This window comes from Lygodium microphyllum, chromosome 5, assembly GCF_053477565.2.
Source record: "Lygodium microphyllum isolate KBCC chromosome 5, Lygodium_microphyllum_v1.1.10, whole genome shotgun sequence".
NCBI lineage: Eukaryota > Viridiplantae > Streptophyta > Polypodiopsida > Schizaeales > Lygodiaceae > Lygodium > Lygodium microphyllum.
In genome coordinates this window covers 36,797,759-36,820,384 of record NC_141139.1, presented here as the reverse complement: position 1 = coordinate 36,820,384, position 22,626 = coordinate 36,797,759, and positions in this window count along the sequence as shown.

Below are 22,626 nucleotides of genomic sequence, written 5' to 3'. Positions count from 1 at the left end.
TGTCTTTCGTTGAAGCACCATATTTATGTCAAGCTTATGTGGCATTGGTAGAACACTTCAAGGCCCCTTGAAAGTAATTTCAAAAACACTCCAAAATCATGTAATTCCAAACTAAAAGATCTACAATTTTAGCCATTGCTACACATGATGTCTTTTGATAATATGGCACCATGCTTACTTTCAAACATGAGAAATTGTGGCCAATTGAAGTAATTCAAAAAGATTTGCTATTTAGTTATGTATTCCTCTACACACACACACACACACACACACATATATATATATATATATGAATCAAATTCGATCGAGGGGGGATAAGTATGAGGGAAGGGATTGTGAGGCTTGGGCAACCCCATGTCTCCCCCCCCCCCCTGCCATGGTGGTTGTGCCTCACATTAAGAGAGTTTTGAGATCTCAAAAATGCCCTATAAGTGATTTTAGAGAGAGAAAATATTTTTAAAAATAAAATTATTTTTAAATTTTAAAAAATTATATTTTGGTAAGTAAATATATAAAAATTTATTAATAAGTCATAGTCGTGATATTCTCGTGGTCACATCAAACCTAGAAATCTAGGCTGCCATAAAGGTGACAAAGATTTTTATAATGAAGATCTTACTTATCATCATTAAACTAAAAACTAATATTCAATTTGAATTTTGTTTGACATTTGATTACTTTACTCTCTTTTTTCTTTCCCATCCTTACTAGTTTCTTCTTTGTTTTCCTTCTTGTTTCTAATTTGCATACTTTTTCAATCCAATCTTCTAATCACATCCTTAGTTATGGATCAGTCATCCAATGATCTTTGTAGCTCTAATAAAAGGCATCTCTATCATCTTCATATTGAGTTGGATAGTGAGTATGAACTAATAAGGAAGAGAACAAAATCCATTACTATTACAGAGTTTATGAAGCATATACTCAGGTTTGAAGGAAAGAAGAATCTTGATCCTTGGTCAGATGGTAGGCTATATCCCAAATATCTTAGCAAAAACAGCATATACTCAAGTTTGAAGGAAAGAAGAATCTTGATCCTTGGTCAGATGGTAGGCTATATCCTAAAGATCTTAGTAAAAATAGCACTCGGCTTTTCTATAATAACTCTTCATTGTTGAGGTTCATTAGTAATAGTTATAATGGGTTTCTAGGCTATACACTTAACTTGGTTGCAGAAAAGGATATCCTCAAATTGGAGAACCATCTTTTATCAAAACATAACAATGAGCTATTGCAGAAGCTAGAAGGCTATCAATAGAGGATTCATTTGTTGAAAAAACGCATCAAATCTTATCAGCGAAAGCAAACTATTTTAGGACTTCGAAATTGACAAAAGGCTCTTAGAAATATTGAGAGTCTCAGACAAGGAGAAGATGGTTGTAGTAAAAGAATCCAAGTAGTAAGGTAGATTTTTTTCCACTTTAAAATATATGAAATATGACTTTGTTTATAATTAATTGTATTGATTTGTGATGTTGATTTTGTTTAGGTCCCTTTTTCAACCGAATGCAAGTGAAAGAGATTCTTTGAAAGCATCTTAGTTTTATTATTATCTTCTTCCTTCAGTACTTTCAAAAGATATTTTGGAGAATATTTTTTTTTTTAAATGTAAAGAAACAATGCTTGGACTCATTTATAAATGACCTCTCTTTGGATACTGAGTTAGTGCAGAAGACAGTAGGTAATATTGGTATCAATTGAGATGCTTATATACAACTTTTCTAGCTTTTACAGTCAAATATGAAGCAAGAACAAGAATGTAATTGCATTTTTCCAAGGCCATTTGTGATTAGAACTATTAGATAGAGAGTGAATAACAAAGTAATGGAGATTCTGGGTAAGCCTTTCCATATCAAGGCTAGCTTTAAGGGAAAGAAAAATGAAGTTATATTCAATGAAATTAACAATATTTTCCTTGACTTACCCACCCTCTAATGCTTAATTATTAGATTCTATAACTTGTCACTAGAAGAGGCACAAGGAGTGGCTAGATTTGTGGTTAAACTTGATGAAAGTGAGATTCTAAAATGTACAAAACTAGAGAGAGTCTCTATCACTTTTATCAGAGCATTACAATCACTTAATGTCATTTAGTGTTCAATCGGAACACAACATTCAAAGTAGATACAGGGGATTTTAATATATTGTATTAGGTTTTTCCTTAAACACTAAAACCTGATGTTATTAAGAGACAACAAGCAAGAGAGGAGCTATTTGTTGAAGGATTTGGAAACTATAAGATTGAGTGACACATAGTTGGTGACTTAAAGACACTTAAATGTATGTACAATGTATCAAAGGGAGTCAACTATAGATCTCTTTATCTATATTACATGTCCCCAGCCATAGAGTTGAACTCAAGCAATTGGAATAGAGCACCCTCAAAGCACAGCAAGGATCCACAGTTTAAGCCATTCCTAGATATTCCTTTAGTGAATGCTCATATCTGTACACTTCATGCGCTTTGTAGGATAATTGAAAAGCTTGTTCATCTTTATATAGGATTTGCATGGAAGCTGAAGCCATTATAAGCTAGAACACATGCTATAACAAAGATTGAAAAAGTCTTATCTGCAATTGGTTTGCATTGTGGTAATGTTGTTATTGAACCGGATCTTCAAAAGTTTAAGGATAGCAATTGTGTCCCCAAAAAGCCATCTATTGGTGGAGTGAAGGCTAGAAGGTTCTTAGACTTTCATGGGAGACTTGGTAAAGTAAACTCTAGGAATGGTGGCTTAACTATAAGATACAATCAATGGAAGTGTCTACATAATGCAGTTAAGGACCATGTTGATAATGGACAAGCTTGGAATAGAAAAGCCAATGTTTGGGAAACACTAGAAAATTTATTCTTTTATTGTGATAAAATAGAGTGGAATAATGATGATCTCAATGACTTCAAAAACCAATTGAATCTTTTTAAAAAAGCAATGACAGAAGCTTGAGGTAATCAACACTTCACTCACTATATGGTAAGAAGTTTCCATATGTATGTCTCTTTATTGTCTGACACAATAGGGTTTTCTAATTGAATTTTTTATTTGTTATCTATGCAGCATATTTTGTACAACCATGCTCCATATTTTATCAAGAAATATGGATCTCTATCTATTTAGTCAATCTAAGGTATGGAAAAATCGCATTATTAAACAATAACAAAATACTTTAGACACACAAGACATGGAGGTGGAAGATAAAAAGCAAACTGTTTATTAGAGGTCTTTCAATGGTTCTACAGACAAATTTGTCAGAATTCAAGCTCAAAGGCACAATCATATGATGTAATACATAATCTTTGACAAGGACTATATCCACTGTTACCCAAAGAAGAAAATGGGGATATTTAAACTCTTATGCAAAGCAAAGATATTCTGAATGGTTACAAACTAGACGAAGAGATGGAAAAAGATGGGTTTAAGAAACCCTTAACATCTTTTAGTTTAACTTTGTAGTAGAGTCTTTAGTTTCAGGGAATTCACTAGGTCCTTTAAAAGAATCTTTTGTTTCATCCCGCTCGATGAGACCTCTACATTTTTTGAACTCTTGTTTCCGATAGCCTAGAAGGAGCTTCAAATTCTTGGCAACTCCTACATGGGAGAGCAAATACAAGGCAAGAACTCCAAAGTATCCTCCCCTAGATCCACTATATCCCGGCATGAGGCCAAAAACTCTTACAGCCTCTTCATTCTCTACCAAAATTATCTTGTATGAACCTCTTTTGAAAGCTTGGGATCCAATCACTTTGAATTTAGCTTCCAAAGCCATTATTGGTAAGCTTGGAGAGCTTGAGAACTTGCTATGACAAATTGTAAATATTTTATTATTTAAGCTTTCAATATAATGACCAAGGCCTTGACTTTTGCCAAGCTTCAATGGCCCTTGAGCCTTGGCTCTTCCAAGAAAGTTGTCTGCATCTTCAATTTCTATCTGCACAATAAACCACAATAGTATAAGATGTCAGTAGATATGCATAACATACTCTAATATAAATCACAATGGATATCTTAGAATTATCTTTCATATATTAGGGTTTTCATATTCTTCAAGAAGACTATCATCATATAGATTTATTGAACTTTTGGGTTTCTCCTCTAATGGAGACTTTAGTTTCTCTTCATACCCCATGTTATCAATACGAAGTCTCTATTGAATTTGTAAGTACTCTTCCTTTGTACGTATCCCCCCCCCTCTTCATATCCCACGATCTGATTAATACAAGAATGCAAGGCTACATAACTGTCTTGAAAATTCTCTCCCTCAACATCAAGAGTCACTAGTAATTCCTCTTCATAACCTATAAAATTCTTATCATTTTGACCCCATGCAACAAGGATTGCCAAGTGGTAATCTTCTCTTAGATTAAAAATGTGTTGAATATCATTTAGCAGTACATATCTCTTTTTGTTGATGAGATAATTGAGAAATGTTGGGACACATTCAAGAGGACTTGTTTCAATCTTTGCACTCAACTCTATCTCCTTTTCTTTCACTTTTATAATGTTCTCACTTTTAAACAAAGCAACATCAAATCCCTGCACTAACCGGTTCTCAATATCCTCCTGGAACATTTCACCCTTCTCTTCAACGTCTTTGTCTTTGCATGCAATATTCTCCATCTTATTCTCTTGTATTGTATCTGAAGAACAACTATCCATATATTGAAGATATACAAGAAATCCAACATCCTTCTATACAAGAAGACATTGTTGCTAATTCTGATGAAAAGGACAATCTGCTTTTCACTTCTTGAATTCTTTATCAATAAGGCTAAACCTTGTTTGCAAAGTTGTTCTAGCAATATTGGAAGCTTCCATTACATCGCTATAATGGACAAATCCCTCAATCTCTAAGCCTTCCACATGTCTGTCATAAAACTCCCTAAAATCCTTGAGTTTATCTTCAAGATTCTTCAAAAGCTCTTGAAAATCAAAGGGAACATTGAGCATATCTCTGATGTGAACAAATCTAGATGAAATTCCAGTTGCATGAAGAAAATCAAATAGCTTTTCATCACATGTATCCTCCAGATCCTCCTCCTCCATTCCCTCTAAAGACAACTTCCTTTTAGTCATCCTCATTACTCACAAAACAAAATCCAGAAAACAAAAAATTGAATTTGGGGGATAATTTACAAATCAACATTTGCTCATATCCAATAGATTAAAGAAATATTATTAAATTTTTTTGGCATGAATTGAAACTTGTTGCAGCCTTACAAAATCTATAGTATACAAGATGAAATGAATGGATGAAATTAAATTTTATCAAACCTATAATATACATGATGAATGAAATGAATTCAAACTTTATACAGCAGAGAAAGCATAAAAGATTCATGACTCATGAAACGTGAAAACAATGTGTTAGACGGCCTCACTACTCACAAAATCGTGTTTCATACGTCACTTTGACAAAAAAACTTGACGAATTCGCGTTTTATACAACCAAAATTTTTGAACAAAACAACACATCAAGAACATTAAAAAAAACTTGATGAATTTGTGTTTTATAAAATTGAAATTTTTGAATAAAACAATACATTAAGAACATAAAAAAAACTTGATGAATTCGTGTTTTATACAACCAAAAATTTTGAACAAAACAACGCATCAAGAACATTAAAAAAGCTTGATGAATTCGTGTTTAACATGTGTACCAGACTAATATTGATAGAAAAACAAAGTAAAACCCTTATAGAATTTCTAAGTCCCTGATGTAACATTCTCCTCTTAAACCAACTAACATCTTCAATGCCATGAAATTTAGGATTGCAGAGAAAAATATTAAGAAAAGTGTGATACTTGATATTTGCAAGCCTTGCTCCTAAGAATAAATGGTTTTTGATAAGAATGTGCTTGGTATGGCTTATGGTGCTTATCTTCGCCTTTTCCCACGTTTTGCATGTTGCATGGTGATCCATCTGCCTTTGCTAATGATTGTAGGAATCCATCTTCCATCTTTTTGGAATGAGTGAAACACTGATATGGATGTGATTTGGGAGCTTTGATGCCTTGTTAAAGGTTGAATTTCTATATCCATGGCACAGAGAGAGAGAGAGAGAGAGAGAGAGAGAGAGAGAGAGAGAGAGAGGACTAAGCTACCATAAGAAAGGAGGGAAAAACATGAGAGGGATAAAAGAAAGGAGGGGAAAAAATAAGTACCAAGCTCTTTATTAATTTGAATTTAGATTAAACATGTCATTATCATTAATCCAGACATATCATTAAATAAAAGTGGCAAGGATTGTATATCATTAATGCAAATAATGTCATAATCACGAAAAGATATTGATAATACAAAGTTGTAATATTATTATATATATATCTTTTTGTAAAATGATTTTTTGTATTTTTTAAAACAGAACTTTTGTTACGGAGGCTTTGCTCCTATTGGTCTAGAGCACTCTCTCTCTATCTCCTAAAAGGCATTTTTGAGACCTCAAAACTCCCCTAATGTGGAGCAACCATCGTTTTTACCTCTTGGCATGTAGGGTTCTCATTTTGAGTGAGGAAGTCGGGTCCCCCTACTCCGAGTTCAAATCAACACAAATTTTTTTAAGGAGAGGTGGGATTGACGCGTGTGTGTCGCCCTCATGGCACCATGGTCCAAGATGGTTGAAAGTGGATCCTTGTGAGCCTAGAACTCTTCCATGGTGGTGCAATCCGGTGACTCTAAGCGCCAAGTTACCCATGTGCGAGTTAGACAAACGCGTTACGCGTGCTATGAATGAACCGCGATGCAAAGGGTGCATGATGTTGTGATGCAATGGCATATTCTTGGCATATCTTGAGAGTTGGCTTCTGCTGTGTGTTCAAGATACGATGCACTATTGCATGCCCGCGAACCATGTTACTTGTGTGGGATCCATGCTACGGACTTGTGGGACCAAGACAGTATCGTCACATCTGGGGTGTGTGTGTGTGTGTGTGTGTGTGTGTGTGTGTGTGTGTGTGTGTGTGTGTGTGTGTGTGTGTGTGTGTGTGTGTGTGTGTGTGTGTGTGTGTGTGTGTGTGTGATGTAGCACATGCCAAGTGCTTAATACATCTTAAGAGATAAACTAAGCACATTCAGCACTCTTGCTAAACCCTTCCTCCTCATCTTCCTCATTCTCAAAACTTTGTTGTTGTGAGGCTTTTGATGCATCCATGGTTAGCATTGTTAGGTGATGGATAGTGAGTGGACCAAATGTCAAAAAGTCAGGAGTTAATCTTAAGGAGTCAAAAGTCATGTATTATCAATCATGTGAACAATAACAATTTGTCAATTAAGCAAGATGTAACCAATTGATGTATTCAATGCAATGTATTCTAAATGATGCGAATGCAATACAATATTCATGAGCAAATTGTTATCACTTCTATTTGTGTTCTCTACTATTTATGTTATTCTTGCCCAATGAAGTGATGTACATTAAATAAGTACATATTCTCTTGTGTTGGGTTTAGGTATCATGGACACAACATTCTTTAGGTATATATGTTCACGATTACACTTCATGACCACAATGATCTTTCCCTCTGTTGTGAGTCTGTATGCGTACGTCTTCTCAAGGTCCATTGTCCCCTCCTCCCCCCTCCCCCCCCCCCCCCCCCCCCCTTGTGGTTGGGTGGCATGAGCCAAAGCAAGCTCACATTTTGAAGGTTTTGCCTTATTTACTTCCCAAAGTTATGAGGAGCTAGATGAGGATGGGATTCATGTGTCACTGCACCTGCCATGGGTGTGGTTACTCCCTCCATCCTAAGGATCTCCACTAATTTTGTCAACTGCCCCTTGTACACCACTAAAGTTATCTAGTCAATACTTCTCCTTGTGACTCCGATGATTGATCCTTCCATCCCTCCTTTCCATCGTATGATGGCCCCTGAGGTTCCATTTTCCAAATTCAAGGGTTCAATGTCACAAGATTCGGATGCTTTGATTCGGCAGTTCAAGGTGGCTTATGACACCAATTTCCCAAATCAAAATGATCCCATCCACCATTAGAAAGCAATGTTTGAACCATGCATGTGGAAGAAGGTGGCAACTTGGTTGGCAAATGAGCAAGGGTGCCCTACTTATGTTGCAGTGAAGGTAGCATTCACAAAGCTATTCTAACAAGATCTGATTGATACTCAAAAGCTAGACCAGTTGTGAAATTTGAAGAAAGGGGATTCCAATGTTTAGAACTATATTGCCCAATTCCAAATCTTGTTGGGCACAATTACCACTATGGCTAATAAGCCAGAGAGCAAAATGCTCCATTCTTTGTATGTCCAAGGGATTGAGTGTGATATCTGTAGACCTTTGGCCATGGAAGATTTGGTGTCACATGATCTAAACCATTTTTTTTAGAAAGCCTTATAAGCAGAATTGGTGCTTTCAAAGCATAAGAAAGGAAAGGGAAAGAAGTCAAGCAAATCCATCGACAAAAGTCATAGTTTGGATGATAGCGGCTCAAATTCAAGTTCTGACTCTAAGAGGGATAGTAGTAGTGATAAGGAGGACTTTGAGGAGGAGAAAGGAAATAAGCCCAAAAAGTTCCAAAAGAAGGATAAGGGTTGCAAATCTACAAATAAAAGCTCTCTAGTATGCCAAATGTAATAGTTTGGGTCACTTTGTGGGTAATTATGGCCTAAATCAATGCTGACATGGGATCTACAAAATTACCATCCACACTACAAAAGTCTTTCAGTACAATTTGCAAAATCCAATGGTGTGCACAGGGGGATGACAATGCACTGGAGGAAATCCACCTTCCAATTGGAGTACTCCAAGACCATCGTCGACATCGACACAAGCAGTATCCTTTACTCAATAAGATTATCAATCTCCTGACATGGGTCGTGGAGGACAAGGATAGGGTCAAGATGGCCAGGTGGTGTGTCCCTCTCCTCTAGAAAACAATGTTTTTTTTTGTATGCAAAAAGAGCCCCAGTGGATAGACTATCCCAATACCCAAGCCTATGATACTGAGAAGCAAAAAGGGCAAGATAAATGATCCTTTCATTTCATGAGCATGACGAAAATTGAAGAAATTCCAAAGCCAATAATGCATGTGGTAACGTACTCTAGCAAACTACTCAAATCAATACTAGACAACCTACAAGTCATTGGGTAGAATAAAGAGGAATTATGTCATCAAGTTGCGGGATGGTCCATAGTAGAGCTGAAAATGATGCAAGATCTGTAGCCCATTCCTATTCAGATGCCTACTAACTTGGGAAGTTTTTCAATGTCCAACAATTCAGTGACCCTACAATCTAGATCCAATCCAGCATTAACCATGGTAGACTCGAGTTGTCTCACTGTTCTCAATAAGAATTCTTTTGGATCATATGTTGAATATGGTTCTTGCATATAAAGATTACCTCTTAAGAATGATTCAACGAGATTTCCTTGTGCAACCAATGCAGGAGGTAGCAGTTATGATTGTGGAAGTTATATCTGAGGACATTCACAAGGTGCAAAACAAAGCCAGTTCCCCTATTTGATCTGACCATTCCAATGATTTCTATCTGATGTAGAGGCCATGTCATTAACAATATCCTCCTACATAGTGGATCAAGGGTGAATATCATCATTGTGGCAATTCGTAAAGATTTTGGGCTAATGGTTTAGAAGCCAATCCCATTTCTAGTTCAAATGGCTAATCAATAGAGAGTGCAGCCTCTTGGAATTCCGTGCTTTGTGCTTATCAAATTGGCTAGCATTCCCTTCTTGGTTTCTTTAGTGATTCTAAATGCAGAGTAGCCAGGAGAATATTATCGCCTTCTGTTAGGACAACCATGGTTGTAGCAGGCTGGAATTAGTCATATTGGGGATTGCAATTGGTTGAACATCCATCATGGTCATCATAGGGTCGATTTTCTATTATACAAGATTTTTCCCCCACCAACTGCATTGTGCCCACTAGTGGTGGCTAAGATAGCCAATCTAGTGGAAGGATTGGATGATGATGATAAGTCCGCCAGGGAAAATGCTTACTCAGAACCATTCTATCTTGTGGATGTTTTTCATTTCAATGTAGCAGTATCTCAATTCATTGTTGTTGGCGACTCTCCTTCTTCCAAAGGATGTTTCGAAGGTTGAAGAGATGGCATTAGAGCAAGAACCAATGGAATCACTTGTCTCTCGAATTTTGGAGAGGAAGAAGGGGAATATATAGCCATTGTAAATTTAGATGCAACAACAATGTTGCAACAAGAGCAAGAATATATGCCCAGTTGTAGAAGGTGAGTCTATTTAGGTTCAAATGAAACTATGCTTGTTAAAATCAATGCTCATTTTGCCTCTAGAGTTCTGTGAGCAATTAATCTCTTGTTGAAGGAATTGAAGGATGTTCACCTAGGATTATTCCAATATGAAGGGCTTAGATCCTCATTTTCATCAACATAAGATTCCATTTAAATAAGACACAATCTTGGTTTGAATGCAAAGATATAGAATGAACCCACATATAGCAAACATGGTAAATGGGAAGCTTGATAAATTGCTTCTTGTAGGGTTCATTGCTCTAGTTGATCAAGTAGAATGGATTTCTCCTATAGTTATCATTTCCAAAAAGAATAAGAAACTCAAAATTTGTGTGGACTACCGAAAGCTAAATGAAGCAACCATTCCAAATCCCCTTCCCCTGCCCTATCTGGATAATACTTGGATGAGGTAGCTAGCCATGAAATGTATTCTTTCTTGGATAGTTTCAATTGGTAAATTAGGCTTGACTTGCTCCAGAATATCAATTGAATACATCTTTTATCATGGCTTGGGGAGTGTTCATTTGTATAGTCATGTGGTTTAGTCTTAGGAACACTTTGCCAACTTCCTTCCACCATGATATGCAAAAAATCTTTGGGCCTTACGTAATAGTCATGCTAGTATTCATGGATCACTTTAGTGTGTGGGATTGATGCTCCTACATGTTTGCCATATTTGCAAGCGTCTTACTACATGATGTTGGAAAGTCAACCATAGTCTTATTTGCATGAAAAGTATGTTTGTTGCCGTGAAGGGTGGCATATTGCTGAGCCATGTCACTTCAGGAGATGGAATCAATGTCGACCTTTAAAAGGTGATAGTGGTAATGCAAGTGGAAGTTCCAAACTCTCTATCAGTTGCTCTACAATTCCTTGAGTAGATACCCTAGCATGGGCAACATTTGTGGCTTTTCGCCCATGTAGCCATTCCTTTGAAAAGTTAGCCCATGTTTTGATGGCTCTAACTGATGTTGTCGAATACTCCAAATTTAATTCCTCTAGATTTGAACAAGGATTTCCATGTATTTGTGGATGCTTTGGATTGTGCAATAAGAAGTGTACTTGTGCAAGAGGATGGTTTTGGCCTATTTACTATGCTAGTTAGTAATTATTCGCGAGCTAAAAAGAAGTATTCTATCATAAAGTGGGAATGCTTGAGGATTATTTATCTAGTCAAGAAGTTTTAACATTATTTGTTGGGCCATCCCTTTGTCTTTCATATGGATCAATTGGCCCTGGTCTATATGGTCAAGCAACAAAATGTTATTGATTGCTTCTTAAGATGGATTCTTTTGCTTTAGGAGTTTGAGTTTCGGGTCATGCACTGATCCCCAACGTCCAACATGTGGTCATAGATCTTCTTTCTCAACTGGATTTTGATGAGCTTCTAGTAGGTGTGGATGATGATTTTTCTGATGCTCGTCTCTTGTGACATCAGTGAATCCAAGAAGTGGACCTATGAATCCTCCATGGTCATGATATGAGGGAACACTAACTTTTGTGTTTATGGGTGAAGTGCCAATGTCTATGAGTGGTTTGAATGAATATTGGGCTAGCTTTATCCTCGAACTCTGTCTAGAGTACTACAAAGGGTGGTGCTACCAATAAAATAGAAAGTTGTCATGGATGAAGCTTATCAAGGAGTCTCTAGTGGCCATTTTTTGACAAAGTTGACCATTTGGAAAATTGAGTAGCCTAGATTGTGGTGGCCCTACGATGCATGGTGATGTGTAGAAATGAGTTTGCAAATACAATTCCTATCAATTGGGGTTGCCTCTAGCCTAGGATAGGGTACTGTTCCACCCGATTCTTTTGTTGGAGATGTGGCCTTTTTAACCACAATGCGAGCACTCTCTACTATCACCAGAATTATGTTGCCTATTAAAATTTGCAACTTACCCTCTTTGACTCCCTCTTCCTTGGGCCTATCCTCCCCTATTTTGCTACACATCATAACCTTGACCACGACCACCACCTTGACCTTTGCCATGACCTCTACCTCTGCTAGTAGAGTAAAACACCTGTTTAGACTTGTTCATGCTTTGAGAAGAAGAGGACCCAAGCCAAGGTTCTTCTCCTCAAGTATTGATATAGAAATCAAGTCTGCAAAATCAAGAATATCATCCCTCATATTCATAGATGACCTAAGGCTCTTGTATTCATCTCTAAGTCCATCTAAGCATGTACACACAACATCATCATCATCAATTACCACATTGATAGATCCAAGAGCTTCCACAATACTCTTGATCTAAAAGGCATAATAGCTAATGAACAGGCTCTCTCTTTTCACTTGGTTTGGCTCCGACTTGAGCTACAACTTTTTGGCCTTTGTGTTTACTTCGAACAACCTTGCCAAATTCTTCCATGCAAAAGGGGGCGTTTTAGATTCTTGCAAATAGCCCATCATGCTATCTATGAGACAGATAGACAGCCAATACATGACTTTACTTTGTGTTTTCTCCTAATCTTTCTTAGCCTTTGCCTGATCTGATGTCTCATTCAATGTTATTCCAAATACCTTTACCCTTCAAAAAAATTGTCATACAAAAGTTCCATGTAGGATAATTGTTCTTATCAAGCTTCTCGCTAACAATCTAGTTGAAGTTGTTAGACATTTTGAGAAAACAACAACTTGCAAAGAACTATAATCTGTTAGCAAGCTGATACTAGGTGCATCACAACTAAACACGTAGCCTTTTTCATAAATTGCACAACAATAACCACAATCTGCAATTTGTATGTAGACGTATTTTGTGTCTACAACCCAACAAACACATGAAACCTTACAGATTCAAAATTTGTAACCTGTGCATCTGTAAATGGCCGACATAGTCGAAACTAAAGTATACACAAAAGTTGTTGTCGAGACCACTTGCAGGTCCATAACAAAGGCCAAAATGACATCAAGTGCCAAAAATCACAACAGCAAGACCCTAAAGGGCTCAATTGTAGCATCTACACCAGCCTTCATGCTTACCAAGTTTCATTGTAATCCAAGGTAAATCGAGGCTTGCTAGCCTTAAAGCCTCTTGCGGCTATAATCCAAGGTAAATCGAGCAAGGTGAAAGAGCTTTTTACTTGTTTATTGCTTGCTTGCTTTCTGCTCCAATGCCTTCACCTTAGCCTTCAATCAAGCTCTGCACAGCCATGGGATGGCTCTGATACCATGAAAATAAACAAGAGGGGAGAGAGGTGAAGAACCTAAGAGTACATGCCCAAAAGCAATGGAGAGTTGAGAACATAGAGAGATAGGGCTGAATTCATCTTCATCTTCTTCTTTCTTCTTCTTCCTTCACAAAAAGAACTAAGTCTACAACATGATAAAAGACTAATATGAAAGTACCATAAGCTTGCTAAGGAAAGATGAGGTGGCACAATGAATGTGCCATAACTAAGGGACCATGTGGGTGTAGTCTAGCTATAGAATCACTAGTGTATCCTCATGTCGGTCACCTAACATGCCAATGATATAATATCCTACCACATCACCAAGATGCATAATGGATGCTAGCTTATATAGAGCTCAATATCTCAACATCGGTGGCCTTTGATAGGGTTGCACCTATGATACTAAATCAACTAGGGGCAATCACCCTTAGTTGTGCTCTCTTCTTCTTGAGGCCTTTATTTCCTTGCCCTAGAGCACAAAGCCCATTCACTCAAAGGAAAAGTCCATCATCACACTGTTACATTAAGGCACTATGGTGCAACTTGGTAAGGCTCACTATGAGTTTGATTGCAAAGCTTCAAGGAGCATTTGATGTTGCCTTCTGGTGGTGATAGGGAGCATGCCATAGTTTGACCATTCCCCAAATGGAGGTGTTGTTCAGTCGCCCAAAGTGTCGGGCGAATACCAACTCAATGGGATGTTAGAAGCACACAAGGAGAAGGAGGTGCTCAAACTCTTTTTGGAGGCCCTTTACCTGTAGGCCAAAACCTTCAATGTATTTAAAAAGGGGGCCTCAATATTCTTCTTGGAAGACCATCTGCACACCTAAATTAGGCAAAGGTGTTGCAAGAGTGGATGCGACATGAGTTCATGAAAGTGGTGAATCAGGTGGCCATTGTGAAGTTGATGCAGCTAATGTGTGGTCAGCACTTTACCTTTTTTTTTCTACCTCCTATGTGATGAAGAGCCCCAATATGTGTTGGAGTTTGTCTATTTGGAGACTCCATCATCATCTAGGATTACTAGTGGTGCATGCAAGTCTTGCTTTGCTAAAAGGACTGAGCAAGAGTCTCAACCCCAAATTTAGAGCACCGCAAAGAATCATGTCCCTTTTGATGTGGTGGATACACAGCAGGATGCTAGTAGTCCATCCAATGTCCTTCACGAGATAATAGCAGATCAAAAGGACAATGTGCAGTAATCAATAGAGCAACATGCCATTGAGATGTAGCTAGATCAATCTTAGCCTGTTAATTCTCTTGCTTGGTTGGGTTCTAATACCAAAAAGCTTGATTTTAAGAGCTGAAAGGAGTCAGCCTCCTAGAATGTTGCCACTATATCTTGAGCCACCACCAGTGTTACCTAGACCTTAACTTGCCTTAGCTCTCTTCCTAGTTCTAGCCCTTTTGCCACATTTCCAAAGGAATTTGATTTAGAGTATGCCCAACAATGTCTAGCATGCCTTCCTACTAAGTTGGGCATCAAGTTATGGTAGTTGGACGTGATGCAAACAAAAGTGGTAGTGATGTAGTAGGAGAATGCATCCCTTCGAGAGTAGGTCCATCACCATCAAGCCAAGTGAGTAGTGGTAGTACCTTTTCACCTACCAAGAAACTCAATTAGATTTTGGGGATACTGTTTGAGAACAACTTGCCTAGGCTGAGATAAAGGCCATAGTCTTGCACCCATTGTTGATGACTAGTGTGGAAGCAGAAGATGGTTTAGTGCCCATTTCTCCTGGTTCTCTAGAGATAGTGCAATTGTCATTCTAGGAGTAAATATGAGATGAGTGTGATGAGGCAATGCAATGATTTCAGGTAAGTTTGCAGGATCCTTGCTCCCTAATCCTTCACATTCCCTCTAATGAAGATGACCCACATGTTGATGCATAGTCTTAGCACCAAAATCTTGTGCAAATGGGTCTTCTGGGTTTGCTAGTCCCTGCTTCTATAATTGCAATGACTCAACTTTGGCTCCTTCCATGGGGTCAACTACCCAAGTTTGGATAGCTGAGATTCTAGATCTCATTTTGGTACTCTCTAGATCCAATCCAATCCGGAAACTTTGACCCATGCTGCTCTGACTTCTCATGTTACTGTGGCAACTATTACGAGGGAAAAGACAAAATACCAACACTGGAGGAGCTCGTAGCACTTAGAAATGATGAATATTAGCCACTTATGGGCTCCTTTTCGGATGCCTTTAATTGTCATGCGGGTGGCAATTCAACTAGTCCAAAACTAGAATTGCTAATGGAGCACTGCAAAGTCCTAGAGGGGCAAAATGTTGAGCTAAATGAGCATTTTTGGATTCTAGAGTCTAATATTTAGAATTTCTTGGATGATGTGGAGGTTGAAGTGAAGTATTTGCTCAAGCACATTTTGATTGAGAAGAAAAAGTTGCTAACGAATCATATGTAGAATGCTCTTGTACCTTTTCCCTTTATTGATTCTTCTAACATGGTTCCATCACCTTTTGCACAAAAAGGTTAGAGTACTCGATAGGGAAAGTCATCCAGCAAAGCTTCTAGTTAAGCCAAATAGGACCAGTTGGGTGCAAGCAACAATGCTCGCCTGAACTAAAATAGAAGGGATAGATGTAGGGTGCTGACTTCAAATCCAATCTTGATATCAGGAAGCACTCTCAATTGGTTCAATTATTGCAAGGGTGGCTTACATCAATGGAGGCATTAGGATCCAAGAATCTATGGATTTACACTTTGGAAGATAAGCAGACCTGTCAGATGCACTTGGCATTAGCTTGTGTTGAGTAGGACCATTTGTAGTGGGAGGTGTAGCAAGTTGCTTGATACATTGAGGTATTGGCTTTTAATCTATTATTTTGCAATGTTCTACAACCTCTGATCTAAAATCGCATTGAGCAGTGAATGAGGCAACATCACTTGAACTATCGTCCCGCTGTTGCCTTTACCTCATTGGCCAGTTGGTCAACAAAGCAACCCGCCAATGGCCTCCACCTCCTCAAGTTTCGATACCTCTTCTTGGATAGGGTGACCCATTCCCTATTCATGTTCCCCCTCCAGCTCCAGTTCATGCTGTGGTTCATGTTGCAGGCCTGGTTCTAGATGTTCCTACACAAGATTCCTTGGTCGCTGCACTCAGGATGAGCTAGCTTCAAATGACTAAGCCAACATAAAAGATTGACTCCATTAGTGGGTTCAAATCCACTAATGCGTACCATGTGTTGGGCACTAGTTAGTAAGTTGATGAAATTTTGAAGAGTTAGGAGTTGTATCTTGAGAAGTTAAGAGTCATATATTATTAGCCATATCCATAGCAATTTGTTGATTGAGTAGGATGTAACCAATTGATGTATTCAATATAATGTATTTTGAATGATGCACAATGCAATGCAATATTCATGAGCAAACAATTCTCAGTTCTGTCTATGTCCTATACTATTTCTATTGCTCTTGTGCAAGTGATGCACCTTAAGTATGTATTCTCATGTGTTGAGTTCTAGTATCATGGATTTCAGCATTCATTAGGTATATTTCTTCTTGATTACAAGTATATTTGTGTTCTAGGCACTACCAATAGTCATAATCAACATGGAGGTTGCCATAAGTTGCAAGGCTAGTGCTACTAAACCTGGCCAAAGCTTGTGAACCTTCTATGGGAGCAATAAGAGGGCCAATATTATTAGCATCCTCACCTATGAGGCCATAAAGGAAAATCTAGAGCATCTTTTAAGTAGTTCAAAACATGGCACCATATCCCACAAAGAATGTGTATTGTAGAGAATTTGCTTTGTCTTTAATACATTTAAAAAATATTAAAATGATACAGCATAACTACTATATTAAACATGCATGGACCTCAAGTTTGCGACCCTCTATCTTGGCCATTGTAGCATGTGTCACCTAAAGCATGAGGGGCATGCTGACTTGACGTCATCTCCACCTTCCTTTGGTTATCTGATAGGATGGTGAATTGGGTGTTGCTGCCCCCAAGCTGTTGTGTGCCATGCTAGCCCTTAGTGAGCATTCCTACAACTTTGGAAGTCAACCTGAAATTGCCAACATCCCCTACCAAGCCCTACCCTTCTAGCTTAAGAAGTTGGATTAGGGATAGGGAGAGATACATAGGTAATCATATGTATATGAATATACATTTTGCAATTAGATTTGATTAGCCTATAGCATATTTCAAAAGGATAGAGGCAAGTTCAAATTTTCTTTAATTAGTCATACAAACTAGCAATTAATCTAAAAATAAACATTACAAACAATTTAACTTGCATAAGAATTAAAGTAACAAACCAATAACTTAGAGGCTAATTAGCCTTATAGTCTTAACTAAACTTATAATGCTAGTTAACCTTATAAGCTGATTAACTTACATGCTAATTTACAACTAATAACTGGCAAGGAATCTAGGCTTGCATAGATTGATTGCTAATGTCATTTGTGAAGCTCCCCCCTCCTCAACCGTAGATGGACATCACTAATGTGTGGACATCTATCCTACCATAGAATTGCTAGCACTTCCACTTTCCCTTCTTCCTCTCTCTCCCCTCCCAATCACTCCTTTTCAATTACATCTTTCACAACTTGCTACATATAAACATGTTGATGCTAAAAGTAACAATGACAAGCACATAATGTATCCCCAAAACAATGAAAAACTAGAAGCTTAAAATACTTAACAAAATTGAATATCCTTCACACCATCAATCATCTTGTTGATATACAAATAAAGCCTCTTTAGCCTTTATTTGTTTCTTATATTACATCAGATAAAAATAAACAATAGGACTATATACAATTGCATTCATATGTAACAATATCATTGTTCCTCCAATCACTTTTTAGATAAAATCTTGACATAATGTAGTTCTTATACATAGGCTAATTGCCCTTTGTCCACTCATTATCCTCCACCTAAGTGCACTATCTCGAGTAGTGTGTGGACCTTCTTACTCAGGAGGCTCATGCTCCCCACTAATTTGCATGTAGTTATTAGGTACAAAATATGATACCTTTAGAGCAAATGGTAGGGATGTATTCATCTCTCTTCAAACCCTCCATCTATATTCAAAATCATGAGTAAGATCTCTATGTTGCCCTCCTACTAGCTTGTTGCTTATCAGACTTTTCCTTTGCCTCACATTATGTCCCCCTTTCAACTTGAAAGCCTTCAACAAAAAATTTGGAGGCTTGTATGTTAAGTTTGCCCCACAAAATACAATCTAATCCCTCTCTCTCTCTCTCTCTCTCTCTCTCTCTCTCTCTCTCTCTCTCTCTCTCTCTCTCTCTCTCTCTCTCTCTCTCTCTCTCTGTGATCATACATATTTATAAATATAAATATATCAATGTGTTCAATAACATGTTTTAAAATACTTGCAATATAAGGATATGCATTGGAAAATTGAATGAGCTTGAATTACCTTTTTTCATGAGAAGATATTTGACATCTCTAGCTCCATCCTCACGTACATCTCCATGCACTTAGATCCCCCCTGTAGCTACATACGATTTAGCTCTTCACTCATGTTGTGCACACCTTTCCTCTACATCCCTCTCACAAGCGACTCATGTGTCTCTTGTGATGACACATGGTGACACACATATGCTCCATGCTCTCACCAAGGACTTTTGATCTTAATCTCAATGAAGTTCTCATGATGTCTTCCACTTTTTGTCCTTTATATTTTTGCATGCCTAAAATGTATCACTTTCTCTCTTATCCCCTCTCTTCAACCTACATTGCCAAATTTTTATATCTTTCTCTATCACATCTCCACCTCTCTCTCCTTGCATACTTCTCAAATTCACACAAAAAAGAGGGATATTTTACTAATTTAACACTCAGTTTAATGTGTATTGCCCAATTTTACTCTCATATTCTTTCACCCACTCTCACCCACCTCCTATCTTTTAGAATTAAAAATGAATATTGGAAGAGGAACATCAACACAATCTAGTTCAGTATAAAGGTTATTGTATTGGAAGAGGATATGCCAACACAAAGTACATTTAATAAACCTACATTGCTTCACTCTCTCACTCTCACACACACTCTCTCTCACTCTCTCTATCTGTCTCTCCCTCCCTCCCTCTCCCTCTCTCTCTCTCTCCCTCTACCAATTTTCATAACAAAATGGAAGAAAAAGAATAGATAAACTTCACTACATAGCAATAACTTTCTCTTGCATGCATGTGTGTGCATGCACATGTGCGTGCAAGAGAGAATCAAGAAAGATAGCTCAAGAAGGATGACAAGGGAGAGAAGAAGACTTAGCTCAAGGTTTCACGTGCTTGTCAATACTTGTAGAGAATGAATGGGGAAAGTTTTGCATGTAAGTTGTTTTACAACATCAATATTTCCATCAATAGGTTCATTACTATGTGGACTAGTATTAGTATTGTCACATTGTTTCAATTGGTATGTGTGTTGATATATAATGCACATATCAATGGAAATTCCAATGTAAATGTTAGAGCTTTAAAAATACTAATGACATGTATATTGGCATTTATATTAAAGTTGGGACTAATTATCATGATGTCAAGGATTCAACATCAAAATATTCATTGCAATGGTGATCCACACATTCTCCTTGGCAATCAATTTTGTAGATGTATGAGAGTTGTATCAATGGTAGGCAATTTTGTGGAATACATTTGTTTGTAATGATTGGTGATGACCTCAAGAGAGAGTCATTTTTGTTGTTGAGAAGTCTCATTGCCATCAAGAAAATTCTTCCTTTTGAGAGAGAGAGAGAGAGAGAGAGAGAGAGAGAGAGAGAGAGAGAGAGAGAGAGAGAGAGAGAGAGAGAGAGAGAGAGAGAGAGAGAAGACAAAGGCTTTCTCTCAATGTGCCTTTTACATAACTAATGTAACATTATGGAGCATAGTTGAGATGCAAATTGACACAAAATTGTTTAAAGGTTTGGCCATTTGTGACATGGATATGGTGCTCACAAATTATAACACAATTGATGTGTCATCATGCTCACTTTGAGAATCATCTACTCGGTCATGTTGCTTTTCCATAGATTTGGGCTTGGTTTGCTAGAGTCCATAGTTTGAGATCTTTCATGTATGTGTGATCCCATATTTGTGTGTGCATGTGTCTACTTTTGAGAATTTCATTTGTTTGTTGCTTCAAAGTTCGGCATGAAGTGTTGAGAGAACCATAGCTTGAAGTGTTGGGAGAACCTAGGTGCAAAGCATCTAGTGTTGTTTTATACATAAGCTAATGATGCTCCAATGTGGATGGTTTGCATTCCATATATGCTTGCATATTTGCATCCTCGGGGAAGTTACTATATGTATAGCCTCTACATCACATGCATTCAAGGCCTATTTATAAATATCCTTATCTATGAAATTTTCCTAAATAAAACATAACCTTTTTCTATTCAATTTGTAAATAACCCCCTTATATTATACCCTTCTGTATGTAAAAAATGTATAAAAATGGTGTTTTAAAAATACCTTATTTTGAACCCACGTGATGCACACATATATTAATGAGTAACTTACCCGAGTTTGCATCATTGTTTATGGTTATCCATATAAGGGTGGTTGTACATGTCATGTGTGTGTATGGGTTGCAAAAATGAAAAAATGAGCACATATGTAGTGAGTGTATTCATGTGATATGATGTATATGGTATGAGTCTCATAAAATTCATGATTGTAGTGGAACCACATAGAGAATATGATTGTCCATTATAAGGGTGGTTGTACATGTCATGTGTGTGTATGGGTTGCAAAAATGATTAAATGAGTACATATGTAGTGGGTGTATTCATGTGTGCATGTTTATGGTATGAGTCTCACAAAATTCATGATTGTAGTGGAACCACACATAGAATTATAGGTATTATCCAACACAAATAGTTAAGGCATTATGTGCTCTAATGCATGGCTCATGTGGCAAGAGGGTTGAGTCACCAAAAAATGAATAGTGGGAGATTCCAAAGCTTTTTTATTATGCATAACTATATATGTATTCAAGAACATAGGTTCACACATATATTCTTCAAACTCACCACATAAAGTTTGCTTACAGATATTCAAGAACATAGGTTTGCTTACAGATATACATAAAGATGAATGAAAGAAAACCGATTTTCAAATATGATTTGACTATCTCAACCATGGGAAAAGCTAAATGAAGAAAAGAAAATATGTATGTTTTGATGAAGGTAGATCCATTTTAGTGAATCAATTATTTCAAAGATAACTTCCTCTTTCTAGTTGAATGATTAAAAGTTGATATATGTTGCACAATGTGTAAGGGTGAAGTTGTGACATGCCCCCTTCCAGATTTAGTTGCAACATGTGGTCTATCAACGTTGTTTATGACACCTATAAAGCAAAAAGAATATTATAGAAATAATAGCTTGCACTTAATATATTCTATGCAATAAAACATTTATCAAGAAATTGAGTAAGTATTGCCTAGAATGATGATATGTTAACCTCTAGCATTGGTAGAGCAATTGATAGAATTTGGATGAAATTGATGTAGGTTAGCAAAATAGAATAAATAGTAGAGCTTCCATTTTGTACTCACCTAGTGTGCAAGTGATATATAGTGTAATCATAATATGATTGTATAACATAGTAGGATTGAATATATCTATAATATAAAACTTCTATATATAGAGGAGAATTCATATTAGTAAATTCATCACTTGGTAATCTTTCAATTACTCTTGCAAGAGTTGCACAAAGGATATCATAGCTAATGGGCATAATGCCTCTTGTAGTTGCATTTGGTAAGGTGAAGCACAATAACATTAAAAAATAGATTGAGCCATCAAACAAAAGAAAATTTAAAAAACAAAAAAAATAATAACTATTATTTTGTTAAAACTATTAAAGATAAAGATAAAATAAAACACCTCACAATCTAAGAATAAAATACAATAAAATAAGCAAAGGAAATAAGTTTGATTTAAAGAAACTCAAGAAATAGTTTGATAACACACCTTAGGATTCAAGAATAACATTAAACAAATGAGCAAAGATAATAAATTTGATGATTGTGAAATTGAAACACCACTTGATCTACAGAACTTAAATAACTTAAAGAAGAGAATGAGAGTTTGCGATACTTTCTATAAATTTCTTATGTATAAATGTGCAAAGATAACCAAAGAAAATAATTTTGATGGTCATGAAATTGGAAACTTTATGTGATAGATTATTTACCAACAACTTCATTACTGCCATTTCATAAACCT